This window comes from Gadus macrocephalus, chromosome 3 (genome assembly GCF_031168955.1).
Source record: "Gadus macrocephalus chromosome 3, ASM3116895v1".
NCBI lineage: Eukaryota > Metazoa > Chordata > Actinopteri > Gadiformes > Gadidae > Gadus > Gadus macrocephalus.
The window spans coordinates 10,949,207-10,972,273 of NC_082384.1; the positions used below are offsets into that span (position 1 = coordinate 10,949,207).

At 41.5% G+C, this 23,067-nt stretch overlaps 2 protein-coding genes across 2 annotated transcripts in view; both read right to left on the reverse strand.

Moving 5' to 3' along the window:
• Positions 1-23,067, reverse strand: part of LOC132454064 (uncharacterized) — a 167,130-nt gene that overhangs the window by 135,249 nt on the left and 8,814 nt on the right. The gene's annotated exons all lie outside the window — the stretch shown is intronic.
• LOC132453725 (integumentary mucin C.1-like) overlaps positions 1-23,067 on the reverse strand; it is a gene marked incomplete at its 3' end in the record, with an annotated part of 68,293 nt that overhangs the window by 44,841 nt on the left and 385 nt on the right. The window lies entirely within an intron of this gene.

Sequence of the window (23,067 nt, forward strand, 5' to 3'; positions counted from 1 at the left end):
CGCCCTGGTTTCCCTTGACAAAAAGCCAACGGGTTTTTCCATTGGATTTTGGATTATTGCAGAAAAATTAGCATCTTTGAAGCACCTCCTCAAAAACTGAAAATAAATAAATAAATAAATAAAAAATATCTGTGCTCCAAAGAACGAAATGTAAACCAATGCATTCTGAATAATAATAATAATAATAATACATTTAATTTAGAGGCACCTTTCAAGACACCCAAGGTCACTTTACAGAGCATATAGTCATCATTCAAAACTATGTAAAACAGACTAGGAATAAAAGAAAAACAGAGGTTTAACATGAATAATAATAATAATTAATAACACTCAAAGACGCCTACAGTGAAGGGGGGACCTCACTAACCACCACCAATGAGTAGCACCCACTTGGGTGATGAATGGGAGTGTTTCTCCGATTTTTCCATGCTACACAGAACGAAATGTAAACCATGCAAATAAAGACTTCATGTTCATAATCATTTAAATATCATTAATCTCCTGAGTGTGTCAAGTGGTATTCTATTTTTTTCAACGGGGCTGCATCCAGTCACTTGACCGCCCCCTCTAATCCTTACATGGTTCAAAAAACCACGTGGCAAAGGAGCTGCCGTCCATTGTGTTGTTTTTGTCGTAAACTAGGGTCAGATGGTTAAAAAATAGACAGATATTCCAAGGTATCCTTAAAAGGCAGCTTGGATGTTTTTATTTTGTGCAGTTTAGACTTCTTCGATAACCTATTTTTGAAAGCAAAACACCAAGCTCATTGATTTAACGAGGCAGGGTTATTTGAAACAATTTATTGAATAAATATTTATGAGAGGTCATTCCTTCTCCTGAGTTTGCTTCCTATTTATGTCTAGTGTACACCCCTACTGTCAGCAAGCATCACCCCCCCCCCCCCCCCCTCCCCATATGGATTTGGAGAATTGCTGCCACGTCCCGGTGGTGGAGGTATCATATATATGAAAGAGGGCATTCAATTATACTACAATGATCAATTAGGAGGCCGAAGCCCTAAAGGAAGTGATGCAATAGGTGACTGAGTCGACAACATTTAAGTAAGCCTTGGGGTCTCTTATATATCAAAGGGGGTCTCAAAGGACGCATATACGCTTCAACCTGTGGCTTACAGGAAATGACTCAGCAAGTGCTCCATCTTGTTGCACCCACCCAGCGGCTCGCTTGCAAGATTTTGGCCTGAAGTTCTTCCCAGACCTACACCGTAGCCATCCAACCTGCATATCGGAGAATCAGGCCTCTCTTTAATAATGACAAAAAGTTATGAGAGGAATACACATAAACTTTTGTTGTCTCATAAGCGGCGTGGTGTCGGCTGCTTTTGACCTTTTGACCCCAGACTTCTGAGGGAATAGCTGAATCAATTCATTAGTCAATCAGAAGTATGTAAATATCTTCCCGGTGTCGTAAGAGGGCGAACAAGGTGTCCTTCAACATCTACGCTTCCAGGCAATTGCAATGGTGCCACACATGAGCATATTCGAACATGTTTAATGGTAGTAATTAGCTGTCGAAATTGGAGGCCTTAATCAATAATGAGCAGCTATTGATTTACGCGGGACGCGACGCAAAATAGTGCAGCGTGGGACAAAAAATGAAAGATCATTGCGGGGGCGGGCGGGATGATAGAGGTACATTAATAATAATAATAATAATACATTTAATTTAGAGGCGCATTTCAAGACACCCAAGGTCACCTTACAGAGCATATAGTCATCATTCAAAACTATGTAAAACAGACTAGGAATAAAAGGAAAACAGAGGTTAAACATGAATAATAATAATAATTAATAACACTCAAAGACGCCTAAAGTGAAGGGGGGACCTCACTAACCACCACCAATATGTAGAATGATACACTGCACTCGCGCAAATCAAATATGTAAAATATAAAAATTATCATGAAGCCCTCATCAATAAGCAAAACCTACTTTTCCAAAAACTTTTCCTTCATGGTCGAAGCAGCAGCTGATTCTTTTACCTTTCATTTTTCATTTAGACGTGCTGGTACTGACCTGCAGAGTTTTTATTTTTTTAATATGTGACAGTTTCGTGTTTCAGTTACTGAGGCCTATTTAATGTTTTGTATGGTTGAAAACATGCAGGCTTACCAATAAATATGTTACTAATACTGGTAGCCTAATGAATTATATGCACGCTCGTTTTTTCAAAGCCAATGGACAGGCCTTTCCTGAGACGGAAAGTAAACATCCATCCTTGCGGGCATTTGCGGGCGGGAGCGGGATATAATATCATAGATGCGGGCGGGAGCGGGACTAAAAATTACAGCTCTTTGTAGGAGCGGGTGGGAGCAGCAGCAGTGTACAAGGAGGGAGCGGAAGTGAATATTGTGACACGCGCAGACCTCTAAAAGAGAGCTGCTCCCCCTTCGCACAAAGCCGCTGCTGGTGAATGCTCGAAGCGTTTATGATCTAATCGCTTTAATGCCGTTCCATGTCACGTTGATTGTTTTTTTGCACAACGAACAAAAAACTTCTCGTCAATTCCCATCACAGGTTTCAGCCAGTCTTTAAATGTCGGGTCGTCAAGTCGTCAACCCATGTTTGCGAAAACTTGCATTTACCCATTCTCTCATATAGCTAGAAACTAGAAAATATGTTGCTGGTGTTACACCGAATTCTGCGACCCACTGCAAAGTGTGGCCCCAGGGGGCGCAGTTGCACATTTTCTGCAACATGCACGTGTGCATTATAACTTAAAACATAAATAAAACATAAGATCTCCGGTGGGTCTTTCTTTTCTTGATACTAACATTAATTCTAAACAGCATTTTACACAGTAGCCCAGACAAATGCATACCTGTCCTGCTATGTGGTAATAACAAGACACACCTCACTTTCAAGTCGTATTTTGCACCTCCTTTTTTTTTTCAAATATTTTAAGAATCCGATTCATTTCCTATGGAAAACGGCTTTTTGCCCAACGACTTCCGAGTAATGGGACCCAGACACCCAAGACCAATGCAGACCTGTCCTGCTATGTGGTACTTACAAGCCACACCTCACAAAAAAATCATATTTTGCACCTCCCTTATTTTTCAAATATTTTAAGAATCCCATTCATTTCCTATGGAAAATACTTTTTGCCAAATAGCTTCCGAGTTAAGGGACCCACACATCCTAGACCAATGCAGACCTGTCCTGCTATGTGGTACTAATGAGACCACCTCACTAAAAATTCAAATTTTGCACCTCTTTTATTTTTGCACCTATTTTATTTCATTTTTTTAAGAATCCCATTAATTTCCTATGGAAAATGGCTTTTTGCTCAATAGCTTCCGAGCAATGGGACCTAGACACCCCAGACCAATGCATACCTGTCCTGCTATGTGGTAATAACAAGACACACCTCACTTTCAAGTCGTATTTTGCACCTCCTTTTTTTTTTCAAATATTTTAAGAATCCGATTCATTTCCTATGGAAAACGGCATTTTGCCCAATACCTTCCAAGTAATGGGACCCACACACCCCAGACCAATGCAGACCTGTCCTGCTATGTGGTATTAAAAAGACACACCTCGCTAAAAATTCATATTTTGCACCTCCCTTATTTTTCAAATATTTTAAGAATCCCATTCATTTCCTATGGAAAATACTTTTTGCCAAATAGCTTCCGAGTTATGGGACCCACACATCCTAGACCAATGCAGACCTGTCCTGCTATGTGGTACTAATGAGACCACCTCACTAAAAATTCAAATTTTGCACCTCTTTTATTTTTGCACCTATTTTATTTCATTTTTTTAAGAATCGCATTCATTTCCTATGGAAAATTGCTTTTTGCTCAATAGCTTCCGAGCAATGGGACCTAGACACCCCAGACCAATGCATACCTGTCCTGCTATGTGGTAATAACAAGACACACCTCACTTTCAAGTCGTATTTTGCACCTCCTTTTTTTTTTCAAATATTTTAAGAATCCGATTCATTTCCTATGGAAAACGGCATTTTGCCCAATACCTTCCAAGTAATGGGACCCACACACCCCAGACCAATGCAGACCTGTCCTGCTATGTGGTATTAAAAAGACACACCTCGCTAAAAATTCATATTTTGCACCTCCCTTTTTTTTCAAATATTTTAAGAATCCCCTTCATTTCCTATGGAAAAAGGTTTTTTGCTCAATAGCTTAAGAGTTATGGGACCCATACACCCTAGACAAACTTGTCCTGCTATGTCGTACTAACGAGATAGAACTCATTAAAAATGCATATTTTGCACCTCCTATTTTATTTCCATATTTTAAGAATCACATTCATTTCCTATTGAAAACGGCTTTTTGCTCAATAGCTTCAGATTAATGGGACCCACAAACCCTAGATCAATGCAGATCTGTCCTTTTATGTGTTACTAACGAGAAACACCTCACTAAAAACTCATATTTTGCACCTCCTATTTCATTTAATATTTTTAAGAATCCCATTAATTTCCTATGAAAAATGGCTATTTGCTCAACAGCTTCAGAGTAATGGGACCTAGACACCCAAGACCAATGCATACCTGTCCTGCTATGTGGTCATAACAAGACACACCTAAGTCATATTTTGCACCTCCCTTTTGCTCATTGCACAGTCTGGAGTGTTCTGTCGGAGTCCAGTGATCCCTTTTAATGGCAGCTAACCACTTATGTCTCCTTTCTGTGTTTTTGGGAATGTTATAAAACGTATGTCCCGTTTTTTTTGACTTACTGTTATCACAGCCCACGGCACAGCAGATAGAAGGCATTTTTACCGTTTACTTTCGGTCACTGGGCGGTCCTAAAGATGGCGCCGGCTTTACGCTGTGACGTCACATGATACCCATGTATAGGTGAGAGAAAACAAAGGTGAGGCATGAGAATTCCACAAGAGAGAACACTAGAGAGTTTGCACTGGAGCCAGGAACTAGTAACTACCACGGGAACACGAAGTACGATCTGGCGATGACTGCAGGGAAACCAGGTGTATTTGAAGGGGAGTTGATGAGTTGATGCAGGCCAGGTTTGAGCAGTTGAGGGGCAGGCAAGGCACAGAGACAGACAGGGGGTGTGGCCAACACAGGGGCAGAATACACAGCACCACAACAGTGGCCATGACAGGGGTAGTATTATTCAGAAGATTTTCAGGGTACAAATGTCAGGATATGTTGTTCACACATACTGCGCATCAGGAGAATATCAGGACTTACAAGTGTGTCTGAAAGCAGCTAGTGTGTGAGCATTTGATTTCATTATAAAATTAGTCAATTTATGGGAACAGGGGTAATTGTTCAATGGAAAGTGCAGTATGCTATGCATGCAAATCAAGCTGAAATGTGCATTGACGTTTTAAAATGCAAGACAATTACTATTGGTTAGTTGAAAATAATAATCATTATTGAGATTAAACATCTCTTCCAGTGTCCTGGCGTAGCATAGCATACACACAAAACATAAGAAAAATAAAACGACTAAAACAGTCCGCAGGGGGGAGGGGGGGATATCAATATAGCAAGACATTTGGGGAGGCTCAAGGAGAAGAGTAATATTAAGTTTGAGCAAAAAAGTGAAGTCTTGTGGTGGACTCTATAGACATAATACAATCTATAGACAGAACGTGTTACCTAGGAGGGTTTGTCGATGGCAAAGCCGTTATGTTTAAAAAGATAATGTCTTACCTGGGCGAGTGTGTCGCTGCGCTGTGGGCGTGTGTGTTCTTACCTGGGTGCGTGTGTTGATGGCGGAGCAGTTATGTTTCAAAACATAACGTCTTTCCTGGGTGAGGGTCGCTGCGGTTTGTGCGCGTGCGTGTGTGTTCTTACCTGCGCGTGGTTCGATAGCAGAGCCGTTGGGCCGGTTGCTCTGTCAGTTAGCATTGCTGCGCTTTAAACCCGTACTCCTTAAAACTGAGGTTTTGGAGTATAACACGCAGCTGCGTACAAGGTTGAACGTGATTGCTGTGTAACGACTCGTACAGGATCAGCTGATTCCCAGCTGACTCGGTTTAAACTGATTTCTAGTACCCAGCAGATGCAGTCTTAACTTAATGGTGGATGCATTTTGTGCTATAATTAACAACAACAAAATAATGGGAATGTAAAGTGAACTTTCATATAATAAAACTATAATAAATAAAAACGCTAATAATGTTGACATATATTATGAAATAGTCTAGGCTACTTTTTGTGGAAATCTGAGTGTGGAATCTGCCCTCACCTACGTCAATCAATTACTTGTCATTGTTTTCTCTTGGTGTGTGTATGGAAACGTGATTACTTAATTAATTGAAGATGAACTAATAGGCCTATGTGAGAGTAATTAGGGTAATGTCACGCCTTTCAATTCTCGGAGAAGGAGAGTTAGGATCATGTCGATGAACATGCCGCGGATAGAGAACTACAACAAGGAGCAAAAATTATATTAGCTGCACTTCATTCGAGGTGTTGTGGACACGGTGGAAAATCCAAGGAAAGACACCACCACCACGCTCCAAATAAAGGTTGTTTGGGATAATCTGCATATAGCCAACATAATAGTCGCCTGTGCAGTCCTCCACAACTTGGCAATCGACTGGGATGAACCCCGTTTCCCTCAGCCAACAGGCCTTGAATGCTTAACTAAAATGCCATTTTAGTTAAGCATTGACCTTTTTATGTTTCGTTGAATAGTACGATCCTCTGTGCGTTCATTTATCTTTTTACATACAAATAATCTGTTCTTTGTAGTTTTAGTTAACTCCTATATTGTAGCCTGTGTTGTACTGAAGGCCTATGGTGTAATAAGTGTAAATGTATCATACCTATTAATAATAATACATACAACTAATTCTGTGTGTGTGTGTGTTGGTTATGATGGAGCCTTGTTTCATCCTGCAAACTGGTTTAGTCTCTTCTATAACCACGTCAGTTTCGAGATTAGACTAACACGCACAAAATACGCCCTCTAGTTTCTGATGTGTTACGTATTTTAAGGGTCTTTGTTCTTCCTCTTCAGGCCTTTGCAACCCAAGCAGTGATGGATGCCCGGCATTCATGGTTTTAACCGGTGCACAAGGCGGGAGTTAGCTCAACTGCTGTAGTTCAATTACAATAACATTTGTTTCATCCGATAACTTCTGAATTTTTCTTTTAGGTTCAGTTTTTGTTTTGTTTATAGAATATCACCATATATTTGATACCCAGATGTGCATAATTGTTGTAGGTTTGGATGACTCTTTGTTCTGCCTAGTTTAGACGGTTTTGATTGACCTAGCTCAAGATTCACCGGGTGTCAGACGTAGGATTGTGGCACTTCCTGGGAGCCTCCTCCAAGCCACACGTTAATCGACTAATCGTTCCTGCAGTGTTCTGAGGTGGTAACGATGGGGCTCATGGGGAGGCCCCGGGAGAGTTGTCATTCGCGGGCTCACACGGGGAGAATCGGGTAGGTCGGTAAGTCAGAAGGTTGAATTAATGTATCGATTTGATGTTGACCAACAAAAAACTAGATAATTATAATAATAAATACTGTTCATGTAATGGTATAGTTGGGTCTGGGACCTGCGTAGCTAAAAAAACTGTTTTGGAAATAGTAATGAACGTGTCCGGGACATGTGTAGCTATAAAATAAGTAAAGATAAAACTGAGTTTTACTTTACTTCACTTTGCTAAGACATATTCACGTTTGATGTGGTATGCAGAAAGTGGCGCAATAGGATGTTGTGCAGAGAATAAGGCGTATTCACGTTTGATGTGGTATGCGATGTACATAGGAGTGAATCAAAGTGTGGACAACATCAAATGCGAGCAATAGGTAGAATAAATGAAGATTAGGTCATCCAATATACATAGTTAGTGTAGGACAATCGGGTAGTATGATGAAGGTAACTGTTATTATGAGATACGGTTAACACAGAAGTGATATTGAACATGCACATTTTAACATTGTTATTTCCCTCTTACATCTTTCAATGCGCAAGGAGGGATGTAGTGTGAAATTAAATCAAAGTAGATACTGTAAAACAATTAAAATTAGAATTCATGGAAATATGTTTTTGAACAACTAACTGCTGTACATGAGTTTGTATTTCTGCAATAGAAACAAAAGTTCCAGAAACAGATGCAGACACACCCGGAGCCTACAAACTACCACCGCCGAGCAAGGACTAACAGTCACATGAGGAGATCAAATAACAGCAGGATTTGAATCGCTCCGGATGGGTTGGTGGCCAGGGCGCTGGTATGATTACAATCCCTCAGGTTAGAATTGGCAGAGAACTCCGGCATTAATGACCCTTTCACAGGATGGATGGAGAATATGTTTGGGAGGTGGAAAGGCAGAATCCAGTAAGTGCCCGTCGCGGGAATAAATGCAGAGACCGTGTTAATTGTCACCGGCTGCCGTTGTATTCCCTGCGCACGAGGGCTACTGCATCTGCTGATCACCACAGCAGTGGACGCTACAGAAGTGCCAAGTGCCATTCAGGCTTACATTACCTGAGGGGCCCGACCCTATCCAGCTGTAATATCTAGAATAGTCACACCTATACTATTCTAGTAGAATCAACTGTATTTAAGATAATCAATATCCCGGATTTACTTGAATAACACATTTTAAAACAACCATACCAGACTATGTTTGTTGCTTGGTTGCGAGTGCAACCCGTTATTTCTGAATCGCTGCATTGATAATGGTACTGTTGATCTTCCTTGAGACGGTTGTTTTACAGGCCACCTGTTACTGACACGACGACGACGGAGAACCTGTTTGAAGGCTCCCATGATGTAGGAGTAACCTCTCTGAGTTGAGCCCTTGACAAGGAGGGACGAGTCTTGGGTTCATGAATTACAGGCCCGACGGCGACAGAAGAAACAATGGCTACGATAATAACAACGCCCAAAACAACCCACATGCAACAGCGAACCAATGCACGAAGATCACCTGAACCACCCGAATCCATGCTAGGCTATCAATAATCTTGAATTTTTTAAATTGTATTATGACTACCAATTTTTACTTTACTTTTGCACATGATGAAAATTGTATGACCTTGTAGCACATGACCAAAAGTATTAGCTCAGGATTTCTATGAATGGTTTTGTTTGTGTGCTGTTTGGCCATGTGATTGTATGATAACAAGATTTATGTTCATTGTTGTATTGTTAAATAATGACCTGTATTCCCAATGAGACCCACAAGGTGAATGCCGTTACAGTGTTATGGTAATCCGTGATGGTTTTTGCTCGGTAAAAACCGAGTTTTCCCACTCGGTTGGTGGTGTTGATGAATTATCCTACTTTGACTATGTTTTCGGTGTGGTAAATGGTGTTTATGATTTAAAATATTATTGTATGGTCATCTAAGATGACCAAGGAGGGATTGTTACGTATTTTAAGAATCTAAGCTACCCACACATAGACCCAATGAATTAGGACCAAACATATAAGCCGTAAATACTATACATAGCCACAAGGGGAGCAAGACCTTATTGGAGGCTGCTCCAGCCACAGATTGCAGCGCTTTTATATATACGAAGAAGCCGAAGCCAGTACGGCACCCCGGCCACGCCCACTAGGCCACGCCCACTTGACGGTCTTTACCTGAGGACAAGGGGTGGAGATGGCCAGAGATCAATAGGTAGACGACAGAGAGCACCCGGGCCTTAGCCCGGGGGGCTTGAAGTAGATCACGGTATTTTCCTCTCACACGTGTTAGATTCAATTCCCTCCGTATAGCTTCACTTACCATGCCGAAACATGCCGACGACTTTATAATAAATGAAGTGAGTTTAAAGCAACCCGGGATTGGACAACTTTCTTCGAGAATATGCAATAGATGTCAATTTCTCTGAAGACACAGCAATTGAGATCAAGGTAAAACATAGCTGCAGCTTAAACCACAAGTACATTATGACACACCAATGGAGCTGAAGACGTCACGTGACTTCTTGAGTTTAAAACCGTGTTAAACTCTAAAAAGTGGCTAAGCTAGCGACAGAGCAATTGCCCCGTTTAAAAACATGTCTTAGCTCTGCGAGTGTGTCGCTGCCTTTGTCTTGATGTATGGTGTGTGCGTGTGTTTGCGCTTCCGTGTATGTGGTGCTGCATTTGTCTTTACGTGCGGTGTGTGCGCATTTGTGTGGGTTTGTGTGTGTGTGTGTGTTTGACGTGTGTGTTTCCATGTATGTTCGTGCGCATGTACATGTGTGCGCGGTGTGTGTATGCGGTGTGTATGTGTGTGCTTGCGGTGTGTGTATGCGTTCACACGTGCCGTGTGTGTTTGTGAGCTGCAGGCTGCTTGGCACATGAGTATTTATAGTATTCAGCCTTATGTCTGTATATTTACTTATGTTTGCTTAGTGTCTATATTGTATACGTCTACCCGTCTGAGAGAGTGAACACCTACCGATGTCAAATTCCCTGTATGTGAGCATACTTGGCCATTAAAGGGTAATTCCTAGGGATGGGCAAAATGAGTTCTTTCAGTTCAGTTCACTATAACGATTAGTTTATTTGATTCGTTCGTTACGTCCAAGGCCGCCTTAATGCACGGGCTTGCACGGGCTTGCCTGGGCTGAAGCCCCAGGGCCTACGCCGATCGGGGGGCCTATCATGAGCTGCAGTTTTTTTTTTTTTTTATACTGGCCCATGATAGGCCGATCGGCGAAGCCCTAAGACAATGTGATTTTTTGTTTGGGGCTTACAAAGATCAGAGGCCTATCATCAGCCAAGAAAAAAAAGGGCCAGTGGCCCCTTGACACCACAGCCACAGTCGTCTCCCCCCCCCTCCGTCAGGATTTCTCGTCCAACACCCCCCCCCCCCCCACCCCTCCCGTCAACAACGGCAAAATGTCGGAAAAAAGTTACACATCTTTATTGTAAGAACCCCTCTCAGGGGGCCTTAGAAACCTCTCAGCCCCAGGGCCCAATGGCAGGTTAAGGCAGGCCTGGTTACGTCAGATTACGTCATTTGGTGTCTGCCCCCCCCCCCGGGAGACGGCCGTGAGCATTATTGAAACCACTTCTAGGCTCTAGTCCCCGTGAAAATCGAGCATACTTGGCCATTAAAGGGGACTTATTATACCACCAGGTGTGAGTGTGATTAGCCTTACAAGCCGTTTCGAAAATCGGCCTAATATGACATCACTAGTGGGTGTGTCCACCTAGATCTGTGCTGGATAGATGAGCAATGTTTACTTCAGTCCACTGGGTAGGCTGGTAGATTGATCTATCCAGCACAGATCTAGGTGGACACACCCACTAGTGATGTCATATTAGGCCGATTTTCGAAACGGCTTGTAAGGCTAATCACACTCACACCTGGTGGTATAATAAGTCCCCTTTAAAGGGTAATTCCTAGGGATGGGCAAAATTATTCTTTTCCGGGAACTAGTTCTTTCAGTTCAGTTCACTATAACAATTTGTTTATTTGATTCGTTCGTTACGTCAGATTACGTCATTTGGTGTCTTTATTTTACTTTACATTTAATTCTTCATTGTTCAGGCATTACAGAACTTTCATGGTCGTAAATAAAATATACGAACTGCAGCTTAGTTTCTTTGTTTGTTCTTAAATTGACGTAGAATGGAGCAAAGACTCCTGGGATTGGGAAATGCGTTTATCCAATAAACAGATGGAGGTCAAGTCTATTTTCGAAAAAATGAAGGGGGATATGAGGCCCCACGTCGAATGGTATGACCCAAGATACGTCAGACAGAGTAAGCGTGCATATTCGACGGTAATGCCTTGTCATTTGTTTACCCAGGTGCCATTGCAACACCACTGCTACCTCTCATTGGCTGAATCTTTGAGAACGTTGTAGACTCAATCAATATAAGTCGCGGGGAGACAAAGCTCTGTTCGTTTGTATATTTTATTTACGTGACCATATTTTTGGATTATGTTTAAAAAAAAAAGAATCAAAGAACCAGTTCTTCTTGTTTTGGGGAACCAGTTCTTGTCGTTCACGTTCGGGATTCGTTCGTTGTAACAAATCGGTCGCGACCGACTCATCCCTACTAATTCCCATGTAAAATGGATTTGGGATATGTTTTGTATGATAACGAGTTGAAATGTTCGTTTTGGAACACAAAAAACGCATTCTTCAGTGGGCTGTTTTTGGCCAATTCTATCAAAACGCTATAAACTTGGAACGATGGGGGCACTGGTTATGGTAAAAACGAAATCGCTATATTAAACCACTTAAAAGGCTAAAAGTAGCCCGACAATTCTTTGGTAGTATAATCATATAAAACGAGGCATTGAGAACTTCGTAAGCGTACACACTAAGGCTGGGGGTAAACGATTATTTATCAAACGATTAATCGGGCGATTATTTTATCGATTAGTCGACTAATCTAATGACCAATTGGACGTTTTTTGTTTTTTTTCTGTTGCTCGATTAATAAAAACCATAATGTATCTCAAATAAATACCAAAAAATTCTTAATAATATACTTTATTTAATACGGAACCCGTAAAGGGACATGAAAAAAATGTGTGCGCATACTCTCTTGCGCTCCGCCTCCAACTACGAGATGGTTAGTTACATCTTTCCTGCTGTCGGCTCCCAGACCGAGGAGCACAGGTGATACGTTCCCTCCAGGTCCGATGCGCTCTCGGGGGCATGACCCTTCACTTTGACCGACAGTGAGTCTGCTTATAGGTCGGAATATGATGGAATGAAGCGGCCACCGATTCTTGGCAGGCTGGGTATTTTATTCTTACACACAACCGAACTCGTTCATGACTTCACTAGACTGACACGCACGCTATCGCTCGCTCTCCTCGCTCGTCCACCTACTCGCTGACGACACACACACACACACACACACACTGCCAGTGATATGCGCACGATGTTTCCCCATGCTCATGAGATACTTTCTCGTGCGCACGAGATACTTTCTCGTGCGCACGAGATACTTTCTCATGCGCACGAGATACTTTCTCGTTTGAGATGCTCCAACATTGCTGTCGTGCTCTTGTGATATGCCAACTCCATTTGGCAAAGAGTGCAAATCACAACACCTTTCCGTTTAGGACTTAACTTGAAGTATTTCCATACCTTTGATGATTTTGTGCACGGACATTTTCCTTTATTGTGACTTTCGTCCATTTCTCCGTCGACAGAGAAATTTGACGTCAACGAATTTTTAACGTCGACGCGTCAACGTCATCGACGCATCGCTACAGCTCTAGTACACACACAGAGAAATAGGGGTATCATTTCTGTACCCAAAGGTACATTTTTCAGAAAAGTACCCTGTAAGGTACGGAAATGGTCCTTAAGGTGACGACTGTGGACCTTTGTTTGAATATTAAGGTACAAAAGCATTGCTGACATCAATGGGTACAAAACTGAACCCATTGATGACACGCAGTTGGATTCCGCGCCTTTGAATGTTACTCATCCAATCAAATTACTCGGTCAAAACCAACTGTCATTTGGATTAGGAGCTTGATGCTGTAGGATGTCGGCCAGTAGTTTATTGACCCTATCAACGGAGGAACTAATACAAAAATGTTTGGAAGCAGGAATTAAGATAAGTGAAGACGAGGTAACAAAATTCAGGGGTAAGTACATAGGTTTAACATTTTTGTCCATTGTTAGTGAGCTAACTTTAGCGGCAAATGAGCGACGTTCGGTGTTGGCTCACTAACATGGAGGGAAGCCGAATGTTGCTAATTTGCCGCCCACATTTAAATGAGTCAAAGCCGGTTGTAAATCGTCAATAATTCATTTTTTAAATGTTAGCTAGCTACATCAAGCACATTTAGTCACACTCTGCATTTGAAATGGGTTGTGTCGGTTGTGTATGGATTTCTTTATGTATTGGCGCCATTATTGGCGCTCCCTCATGGAGCCTCTGCCAACTTGGGTAGTGCAACCTATTGCAACGGGGCCTGCCCGTAATTCCGACACCTCATTGTTCCGACGTCTCAATGGTCAGAAATATTTCCCATTAGATCGACATGCCACTATGCCGACGGTTCAATGTTATGAAAACGGAACCCATTGGTCCGAAGGGCAACAGGTGGCGTTGTTCCTGCCAAAACCGCAAACCGTACGGTTTCCGTGCGGTTTAGCACTTTTACCGCGCCATTCTAGGGCCAGTTAGTGACCTTCTTGGCTTTCATAGAATCCACACACGGTTGGCCGGCATCAAATAAAGATTTTGCGGAGAAAAAAAGATCGTCCTGGCGGCCTTAAACTGACTCAAAAGCGCCACCTGCTGTTGTGTAGTGTGAATCACAGGACATTTATTTGTCACGTGACTTTTGGCACTAATTTTCCGCCTTGCTGATCCGTGCGCAAATGCATTCCGATCCGTGCGCAAATGCATTCCATACTACAATTTAGAGCTCCAGCCTCTGCCTCAGCCAGATCCAAGGTAAGTGCATCACTATTAACTTTTTCATCACTTTTTTTATTGTGCCTTTCTGCAATGATGTAATCTTGTACTTCTTGTACTGCAGCAGTGAACTAGCTCGCAACAGAATTCCACTGGGGATTTGCATTCCGACATTCCCAAGAGATGTCCAATCGAAGCTTGATGCCAGGGAACCATGTGTGCCAAAACTACGGAATAAGATCATCCGAGTCCTTTATGAAATGCTTGCGGAATATAACCTGTAAGTACTTGCTACCACTTCTGCTAATACAACTTAACTACTTGCTGCCTTCATTGATTGTGAATTGACCTTAAGACAAAACTAAGGGATTGATTTAGAGTTTGTTCAATCAGGTTGCCAAGGCACTGGTTCTGAAATATCCTTTGTTGAGAGATGTGGAGGGGAATGGCTACGTATTGTTTTTAATAAATATTTAATATTTGTTTGTAAAAAAGTATTGTTACTTATTCCTTACTTGCTGCAATATAACAGTCAAATGTCTTACATTTTCACTAGCACACCTGGCACATGTCCCTCAAACGTAAATTTAAGGCTGAACGTGCACCTCTTGTAAGCGACTGTGAAGTAAGGAAGGTGAAGGAGAAGTTTGGCAACAAAAAACATTTGAAATCCACCAGGGCATCTGCTAGTTCAGCGCTGATGCCCCGCGGTCGGACGTCAGCAAGTCTTACTTCTGTAAGTCCATTTCCGTATGCATAATCTATTATGTTTTATTAACATTTGTGTTATTAAGTGTTATTAACATTTAAATCATATTGCATATACTCGATTCACATCGTTCAGTAAACCACTTACTACACTTGGAACATAAGCGGTGTGCAGCAACACATAATGGCGAGCCATAAGGATACTCTCACATTACATTCAATGGATAATTTTTTGTCAAAACCCTATTAGTGTTAGTGATGGTTGAATCTGAGTCAATCGGATTCAAAGAACCGAATCCTTACATTCACCCATGAGTCACGAGTCCGTGGTCTAAATTAACCCGAATCTTTCGGTTCTGGCTGCTACGGACGACATTATTAAAACAATGCACGAATGTCATCAAACTGTAGGTCTATAACAACATTAACACATCCGTTTTTCATCTGCATAGTAACTTAGATTAAGCATACGGACCCGGAGCTGCCAGCTGCGTGGTTGAATAAGAACTTCCTGTAGACAGAGCTGTACACAGAGCGAATTCATGTGATTGTATCCACGAGATTGTATTCTAAAATGAAAGTGGCTTATTAAAAATAAAGTTGTTTGCTGACTATGTGAACTCTCAGAATATTTCTGTGTTTGACGAGCTTCGAAGAGAAAAAAAATTAATCCATACGTTTTTTTCCTAATTCAGATAGCAGTCACGTTGGCGACATCTCCGATGTTTGCAATGCATCCTTTTTAATATTCAAATATGTTCCATAATGTTCGGCCTGCGCTGAGAAAGTCCTTCTTGCGTATTTCCCCTGGATATCCTCAAAACTGCATTACAGTGGTTTGCTGTGAGCGTGCGCATTAGGCACTAGGGAGTGGGCTGCTGGGCTCATTCAGCGACAAAATTTCAACTGATTCAGATTCAAAGGACTCTAAAGATTCAGATCTTTTTAGTGATTCACTCAAAGGACTATGAATCTTCTAAGTGAATCGAAATTCCCATCACTAATTAGTGTGCAATGAGTGCACTGACTTTTAGCATCTATCTGTCCTCTTGCCAAAGGAAATTGGTGTTGGCGAGGACTCAAGCACAATTGAGGCTCATGTGAATGTCCTTAAAAATGAATACCTGAAGACCCAACCTGACATGTCTACTGTCAATGACCTGATGGTCCGAACATTTCCGTGGAGAAGACGGGAAATTATGGACGGGATGACGGTAGAGGATGTTCTAATTAAATATCCACACCTGAGGACGCCTGCTGGAGTGAGTGGAAACGCCTAACTGTTATAGTGGAGCTTTATCAATCTATATGTAATTATTTGGGATATTGTGAAATTGAAGGCATGTCAAACTGCTGTCACTGAAAATAAGTGAAATCAAACTGTCTAAAAGTTAAGGTAATATAGTCTGTAAAGGCTTAAGTATTGAGGCTTAACAGCATTTTACTGTACATGTGTGTTCTACAGCTTTTCAACGAGGTTGACCGGATTCATCGATCACAAAAAGGATTTAGTGATCGCTTCAGGGGGGGGGTTCGCCAGTGTACTGAAAAATGTACTTCAACTTGCTAAGGGAAAATCTCCCATAGCAAAACAGTACAACGAAGCAAGACAGGATGCCCTTGCTGAAGATCTACCAGGTAGTCATGGTCACCTCACGTATTAACCTGATGACATCAGATCTCTGTAATAACCACATTGTGCATTTGAAAATATATGTGATCGTGAAACTAGTATATTTTTATGCATTGCAGGAATTGACTTCAGGGCCGGACTGATCCTGTTGCCAGTAATCTTAAAAGAAAAGGTGGAACACTTCATCACAATGGGAGAGGTAAGCATCTTGATTGTCCAACAATACTGACTGCTAGTAGACCTCACATAAATATATGCACAGAAAATAATTGCTTTAACTTTTTCATTTTCATGCATTCCTTTTTTGTAAACTTGTTTTTATCAGTGTGTCCAAGAGCATGAAATGCATCGTATAATGTGAACTTCGCTTGCATATTGCTTTTGCAGTATTCTGTCGAGGACAACAAATTATCTTTTGGTTTATTTCTTTTTTTTCTTTGTTTTCCAAGATAAATGTACTGAAAAAAAAAACAAGTCTTCAGCTTGGTTGCTGCAAATCATAAAAAAATCTTATTTCAAGAATGATCACCAGCAAGTGCTTATACATTATAGGACTCTAATGTAACATTGACAAATCTGATTTGATAGGAATAAAAGTGCCAATGAGATCACAAATTAACTGATTGGTTGCAAATTGGTAATCTCTCACTTTTGCATGTTTTCCTTTCATGTACCCTATCCAACCATAAGATTGTTGGATAATGACTGGAAAATGGCGATTGAAGGAAGAGCGTTGAACGTGGTGAAAGTCGACGGAGTAGACGTGTGCCAGTGCACAGGCATTGAAGATGGTTTCCTCACAGCCTTCAGTATGCATTTTGTTTTTAACATTGCATACCCACTGCACCTGAAAAATACTCTGACCTTCCTTCAGAGGCACATCGTCAGTATTGTGGAAGAGGGCGAGAAGCCACTGCCAGTGACTGTACTACGCGTGATTAACCTTCTGTGCTAAACCATCATGCCTCCGATTCACCAGTGCCCTAAGTGTCCTCGAAGGACATTTACTCTGTTCAAGTTAATGTCACCTGTGGTGTAGGTGATTGCCGGTCAACTTTTACCAGATTTGATTATTTTAGAAAACATGTGTACAGAAAGCACAGATGCTTTGGATTTAGACGTTCTGTACGTCCCAGTGAAGAGTCCACAGTGCAGCAGCAAAGTTCAGAGACTGATCCAAGTGCTTCAGATCCCGAAACAGTTAAGCCCGATTTAGATAAACTATTGGAGGATTTCAGGGATAATCTGTTTGGATTCATTCTTAAATCCAGAGAGGTAAACCTTCTACATATGTCAGTCCAACAAGACATCACTAATGATGTCAAATTTCTCTTTTGCTTTTTCAAAGAAAACTATGATTTGTTTATTTCTCACCATCTTAAAAACACAGGTTTTGATATTTCAAAGTGCCCTGAACTTCAGCAAGTTTTGCACTCATCTGATTTCTTTGATAAAGCTTATGATGTTGTTCGTTCTCCACACATGATAAAAGAACACTGCAAGGCCAAGATGGACTATACAGAACCTGTACACTACACACTGAGAGGCTCTTCAGGAAATACAATTGGAAGCTATTCCTATGTTCCCATCTCTGAAGTTTTAAGGAAATACTGTTCTCATGAAGATGTCTGGAATCAAATATTATCTGAAAATAATGACAGAGATGAACAACTTCTGTCAGACTATAGAGATGGTTTTTATTTTAAAGAACATTTGATTTTCAGAAAACATCCAGGTGCTTTAAGGCTTCATCTGTATGAGGACGAATTTGAGATAGTAAACCCTTTAGGCTCCAAGAGAACTAAATATAAGTTATGTGCATTTTACTACACTATTGGAAATCTGAGTGGAAAGTATAGATCTCAACTTAAGCACATTCACCTAGCTCTGCTGGCTCATTATTCACATGTGAAACAATTTGGTATGGACATCATATTAAAACCCAGATGACAGTTAGATGACCTAAAACAGCTTTCAACTGAAGGCTTCATTGTAAGCGTCGGTGGAAAGGAGCACAAAGTTTATGCTGCTTTAGCAACTTTTTCAGCTGACAATCTGTCAGCACATATGATTGGTGGCTTCCGCATGTGTTTTAACTCAGGTCGAATTTGTATGGCAGCTCATTCAGAAATTAATCACAAATTCCAGGAAGATAGTTTTATTCTGAGAACAACTGAAGTCCACAAATATCATCTCCAGTGTGTCCAGCATAACAAGGAAGATACTGCTTTGTACGGTGTACATGGCCCTAGTTCATTTGATGCACTAAGGCCCAATCCCGTTTCTTTGCTCACTGTCTCAACCCTACATCTCAACCCTAACCCTCATTGCTCATGCTCATTGCTACCCCTCATTGCTACCCCTAACCGATCCCCTACCAAATGGGACAACCCTACCCTGTGATGTCATCATGGCCTCCCCGTGCCCCCTAGCAGATAACCAGACCCCTGGTAATGTTACAAGAGACAGACTGGCTGCCATTGTCTCGGACAACGAGCAAGACCCATTGTAAAGATGTTTAACCTGAAATGGTATTTATATTTTGTAATTGGCATGTTTAAATAAAGTGTTATAAAAAAAATAATACTATTTGTCCCTCGTAATATACCTTTATTTTGAATGTCACTTAGCTACATGTTAAAGGTGGTATGAGGGTGCACTCACACTAGGCCATCTGGCCGTGGCCGTTGGCCGTTTTTTACACCTAACCGTGCTCAAATGGCCCCATTGTTCTCTGGCCTGCACTCACACTAGGCCATCTGGCCGTGGCCGTTGGCCGTCGCAGCTGTGGCCTGGCCACGGAAGGCTCTTGTACATACGTCATCACGTCGTAACACGTCATCACCAAGCGTCCGCTGCATGGATCATAATAAAGTCTGCCGCCAGTCAGAGTTTTAACAACAATGGACAACAACACAGAGAACACACAAACAGTTGAACCGCTTGACGCGATGTTTACCGTTTAATGGGAAAGAAGGCTCGTCGCCTTTATTATGTCCGTGGTCGTCGCATTGACTATACGTCATCCAGCTCAGGTTGCGTAGCGCGTGTCGGCTCATTAGCATCTGTACCGTAGCGGCCCGTTCCGTAGCAGCACACCTCTCCCAAGTGGCCAAATTGGCCAGACTGGCCACACTCACACTGGCAGATTTGAGCACGGTTAGGTGCTAAAACGGCCACGGCCACGGCCAGATGGCCTAGTGTGAGTGCACCCTTAGATAATAATCGGTTATGAACAAGAACACTTTAGAAGAAACATTTTATTTAAATAAACACTGAACCACACATCTAAAAATACACACACACGCATCTAAAAATACACACACACGCACACCTAAAAATACACACACACACACACACACACACTCTCTCTCTCAGCTTTTGAGAGAATGGTGGAGAATCACATCTTCTCCACCATTCCGCCAACTTTGCCTCGCTCTCCTCATGCCTCGCCTGCCCCCTGGCACTCTCCTCTTGGAAGGGGTGTCTGGGGTGGTGGAAGAGGTGCCTGGGGTGGAGGAGCATGAGGAAGAGGTGGGGGGGGCTGGTGGCAGTGGACTCAACGAAGTCCTGAAAGAAAACGAATAAGAAGGAAATAGGAATTATATGCCAGAACTGGTTGATATGGCCATATGTTATGTACAATATATAATAGCTATGTACCCAATATAGTACTGCCAAAAAACACATTGATTAACCATGTAATATTACTAATATAATATAATATATTAGTATAATAATACTTATAGAATATTACTAATATAATATAATATATTAGTATATATAATATTACTTATAGAATATTACTAATATAATATAATATATTAGTATAAAGCTTATTTTTAACCTGGAGTCACTAGAACATGGAAGATCTGGATATCATACGACATGATATCCAGCCCGGTCGAGAACCGGGGTCGGGCGGCCCGCGAAAGTCGGCCGCGGACATTCGCGATCTTCCGCGAAAGTCGGCCACAGACTTTCACGATCTTCCGAGAGTCCGCGGCCGGGCTTCGAAGCCCGCGGCCGGGCTGCAGAGTATAATTAATAAAATAATTACTAGTTAATTACAGAGAAAACACTTACATTTGTGTTTTTCCAATCCTGTCGCATCTTTTCGCCCTCCATCTTGTCTAGGATATTTCTTGATTTTCCGTTTTCTCGCAAGGTATTGTGGGAGCAAGTCAGAACTGAAGCGCTTTGAGGGTGCCCATCGAAAATCTCAATTTTGAGGGGATGTTAGCCCTCCCCCTACCCCTTAAGCTACCTTTAAACTGGTATGGGGACATGGCTCCACGGCGCGTGAACGCGCAACAGTGAGGGTTAGGGGTGAGATTTTGAAGCGAGCCAAGTAATGGGATTCAACCTAAGTTATTTTGATGTAACCAAGTCTCTGCCTCCAGACATCATGCACGATATGTTGGAGGGAGTTTTACCACTGACAATGAAGCATGTTATTCGCGAAGCACATAGACAAAAGCATATAACTATAACTGAGCTAAATTAAGAGCTTCAAAAAATCTGTATAGGTCAGAATGACAAGGCCAATAAGCCTGTTGTCTGAAAGACTTCTCCAGACTTCAGGTATCGTAGGAACAGCTACCCAAAAATGGTTTCTCTTTAGATTGTTGCCTTTTATAATGGGGCACCGTGTTCCTCCTGGAAGCAGATACTGGCATGTGTTTTTATTATGTAGAGATATTGCAGATATTGTCATGGCCACTAAAGTGAGGATAGATGATCTAGCATGTCTTGAATTACTTGTACACACATTCCTTTCTGAGATGACAGAGGTATTTGGAACGGTTTTAACACCTAAATGTCACTTTCTTATACATTATCCTCGATTTATGTTAATGTACGGTCCTCTTCGTTCTCTTTGGTGTATGAGATTCGAAGGCAAGCATCAGTATTTTAAGAATCTGACTAATAACTGTCAAAATTTTAGAAACATAACAGTGACACTGAGCAATCGTCACCAGCTCAAACAATGCTGGGAATTTTCCCCTATCAATGTATTGGGTGATTTTCAAAAAGTGCCTGGTAGAAGTGTGAGCACACCATTATTGTCTCTTCCTACTGATCTTCAGACTGCTCTAAAAGTAAATTTGAACTACAGAGATTTAGAATTGGAGGGCAAAGTAATTCAGCGTGTCTCCGAAATGACTGTAAACAACGTCAAGTATGCTGTTAGAGATGTGTTCACATTAGACCTTTTGCATGTTGAAAAAATCCATGTGTTTGGGCAGATCAAATACATTCTTAACATTGATACTATGTGGGTGCTTTGCAGTAAAATGTTGATTCCATTGTCCTTTGACTCACATTTCCATGCTTATCGTGTAAAAGTAGACGGGGAGTGGATTTTGCTGAAACCTGGAGATGAGCTTGACCACACATCACTTGACACGTATACAGTTTATGATAATTTGTATGTTGGATTGAGACATTTTGTTTAAATACTTGGATTGTTTTCCATTCAAAACTGAATTATGAACGGCTCATTGGGCCTGATGCTTTCAGTTTTGAGTTAAAGCTCGGAAGTTGAGTTATGAAGTAATTTCTTTTTCTGTTTTAACTACTGTAATTTGTATTAAAAAAATAAACATGTATTCTGAATAATTGTAATTGGTTTTGACTTTGAATTTATGGGTATACTTTTGCCTCCTTAAGGTACATAATGGCATGTCCCACCAGCTGTACCTCATAGGGACCAATTCTGTACCTTTCCAATGGGTACATTTTTGTACCAGCACATAAAGGTCATTTTTTGTCACTAGGGGTACAGAAATGTTATTTTAGAGGTACAGACAAGAAGGTACAAATATGTACCTTTATGGGTACAGAAATGTTCTTTTAGAGGTACAGACAAGAAGGTACAAATATGTACCAATGTTTAATGTAAAGTATTGTACCATGCTAAGGTACGTACCACTGGGGGGACAAAGCATTTGTACCCTTTTAGGACCATTCCTGTACCTTGATTTCTTAGTGTGCAGATTGTTTATTAAAAATGACAATTTATACACACCATACCATCGCTGGCATTTTCAGAAATCTAAACCCTGGCCGGAGTTCATCATTTCTAAAAACTCCGGCCAAAGTGGAGATTTCTGAAAACGCCGGTTATGTGTTGTCGGGTCAACGGGGAGAAACAGGATTTTAGGTTCTGAAGCGTCACATTATGCGCCAGGAAATGCTTAACGTCATATGAGCGCCCTATGTTTGCAGTTTGTTTGTTACAGGAAGACGCTCGTGTTATTTGTTGTTGTTGATTCTGAGGATTCTGATTGGCTTGCATGGCCCGTAGGTTTGGCATAGTTATAATGGCGCTCGACGGCGTATTTATGCGTTTTGATGTCAACGACAACTTTTTTGAAAACGATGTACCCTGCTAC